This window comes from Aedes albopictus, chromosome 1, assembly GCF_035046485.1.
Source record: "Aedes albopictus strain Foshan chromosome 1, AalbF5, whole genome shotgun sequence".
NCBI lineage: Eukaryota > Metazoa > Arthropoda > Insecta > Diptera > Culicidae > Aedes > Aedes albopictus.
This window is the reverse complement of record NC_085136.1, coordinates 138,920,325-138,923,087: the sequence shown is the minus strand read 5'-3', so window position 1 is coordinate 138,923,087 and position 2,763 is coordinate 138,920,325. Positions and strand designations below refer to the sequence as shown.

Below are 2,763 nucleotides of genomic sequence, written 5' to 3'. Positions count from 1 at the left end.
ACTACCGAGTAAAACATCTGCCAACGAGGAACAAATGTGTAGAGCAATTTGAGCGTGGTTGAATTTTGCATCACTTCACTCTGTTGAACTGTACCCTACTCAATAGACTTAGACATCATAGATATTAAGTGGGTACCCGATTACCGCGAAATTGCAGTTTCGCAATGCTACATTCTTACATGCAAGCTGGTAGAGCCTCCAACCAACAAGGCCGCTACGACCATCGCATCTGTTTTGCACTTCGAAGAATTGACCTTAAATGGCTACCAAAATTGCAAACGGCTTGTGTAGGTACCTACGTACCTTCTATACATACTTCAGATTGCGAACCATTCGTCAATTACGCTGCTAATTTCGGGCCATAAATTTGCATTAGCGCAAATCTCGTCGTGGTACGATACACCACGCTGAAGGACGACTGATGAAAAAGGGTGACGGATTTGGGACGTTCTTGGCAGAGCGGGTTTCATCGCAACAACAGCTGAATAAATCCAAATTAAAGTTCAAGCAAGCAAGAAAAAAAAAGTATCACACGGGCTCGTCCGGGAATTGAACCCGGGACCTCTCGCACCCGAAGCGAGAATCATACCCCTAGACCAACGAGCCACTTGTAAGATGCGTGGACAAATACGCAATTTAAGTTCATGTTCTGCGCTCAAGTATCCACTCCGCTCTACATCCGTTCCGCATACACGCTGCTGTCCCTCTTCATTCTTTATCGTTTACAGCTGTACCACGGTGTTTGTATTTCTCTCCGAACGAAAATAGCAACTCACTACTACCACAACACCACACACTAACTAGACCAAACAAGAGTCAAACAAGCGAATCGAACGAGGGAGGCATGCTCAGCTGCTGCTGCCTGACGACGACGACGACGGTGAGGTTGATCCGAAGTGTGTGGGCAACACATGCGCAGTAAATCTACCTACCGACTGACCGCGTGTGTAGGTGCTTTGCTGTACATGTGCGACAGAGGTTGATGCATCCATCACGAACGAATGCTTCCAGCAGAGGAAAAGGGTTACAAACAACAGTCAACTGCAACTGCACAGGGGCAGTAGGTAAGACCACGAATAGACCCACTCCGAAGAGGAAGAAGCGAAACTACGGAGGTGTGGCACCGTGGGCTTTGGCAGTATGCAGTTTAACTATAACTGCATAGCTATGCATGATGTTCGCTTCCCGATGCAAGGCAGGCCGATGCATCACGACGACGACGACGGGTTGTTGGTTCGGGAAAAAGAGGGAAGTGATTCGATTGAAAGGAAACGTTTTTTTTGTTATTTGCTCAACTGTGTAAGTTACGATTCTGAGTTGGGAAGTGTTTGACTTCTGTATAGGTACATGAAGAAATATGCCTGTGTAAATGAAGTTCAATTACTAAAGCATGCAGGTATTTAAATCCTAAACGTCGAACTTGCAGGCCGAAACAAACAGCATCGACAGATTTGTATTTCTCATCAACTGGAGTAACCGTGAGAAATTCTCACTGCGAATACTCGCTAGGTTAGGGTGGGGAAATATTGTTGTTCTTTGGGAAACCCTCAGAACATGTGGCTCCATAGCTCAGTTGGTTAGAGCGTCGTGCTAATAACGCGAAGGTCGTGAGTTCGATCCTCTCTGGAGCCAATCTTTTTTTTTCATTTCTTCCGATTTTTTTATTAGTATTTTATTTTTAGCCTTCCTCATCTATGGGGTTTAAAATACCGTAATCCGGGGTAACATTGATCAAAATTTTCGATCTTTCTTCTATAGATCCCTCGTACAAGCAAATGATTAGCAGTTGACCCTAAAGGTATGCTATTTTAAAAGAAATTCAAGGACTACCTTTAATAAATCGTATATTAAAATTAAAAGGATTACAATGAAATGAGATGCCATGTTGAGTTAAAACAGTAAGTTCGAACCTCTAAAAGTCGTCATGTTAAGCTTGATAGTTTGAGAATGTATCTTATTACTAGCTGCCCCGGCAAACTTTGTCTTGCCCACTTGTGATGGTTTGACAACTGTCAAGGTCATTGCAGCATCAGCACCGCCCTCTAGATTGGTTTTATTTCGATCATGTTGAATTCCTTCCCAGATCATAAAAAATCAGTAACTTAACTTGACTGTTTTCATGCTTTTCTAGATAATTTTGGTAACTTTTTGTACATATAAACACAGCCACCACGAATACGAATCGAACCATGCAAGAGTAATGCTGATCGGTCCACCCGTTCTTGAGTTTTGTTGCCTCAAAGCAACTTCAAACTCATTTTTATACGATCCACAGTTGAAAAAATCGATTAGCTTATACGTTTAAGAAACACAATTTTCAAGAATTTCCTTTCATAACTAAACAATAACAGCTTACAAAACACCCTAGGTGAGCAGAAACTGTATAAACGAGAAATGTTTGTTTAACCTTCCTTTTGCATCACTTTGGGAACAGCTCGCTGACGTAGTGTACGGTTTGGATCAAAAATGACCCCAATGCCAAAGGATGGTTAAACGTTTTATGAGGTTGGTCAAGCCAATCAATGTTATCCCGCTGATCAATGATTTTCGTTTTAATTGATCATTAGGATGAAATTGACCGCTATCGGACGTAAATTCGTCAGTTGCTTTTTGGGTGGTACTATTTTGTTTCAATAGTTTAATTTTTGACAGAGCTCACTAATGTGATATTTCGAGGTGATTAGGCGACAATTTGTATGTTAATGACGCAAGATTTGTTTCGATAAAATCGATTTTAACAATGTAACACTGCTCGATGAGAGA

General features: G+C 41.8%; 2 non-coding genes across 2 annotated transcripts; one reads left to right on the top strand and one right to left on the bottom strand.

Moving 5' to 3' along the window:
* Positions 1-534: 534 nt before the first annotated feature.
* On the bottom strand, positions 535-606 carry Trnap-cgg (transfer RNA proline (anticodon CGG)). The gene has a single exon. It is a non-coding gene; the product is annotated as a tRNA-Pro (tRNA).
* Positions 607-1,558: 952 nt separating this feature from the next.
* On the top strand, positions 1,559-1,632 carry Trnai-aau (transfer RNA isoleucine (anticodon AAU)). The gene has a single exon. It is a non-coding gene; the product is annotated as a tRNA-Ile (tRNA).
* The last annotated feature ends 1,131 nt before the right edge of the window (positions 1,633-2,763 follow it).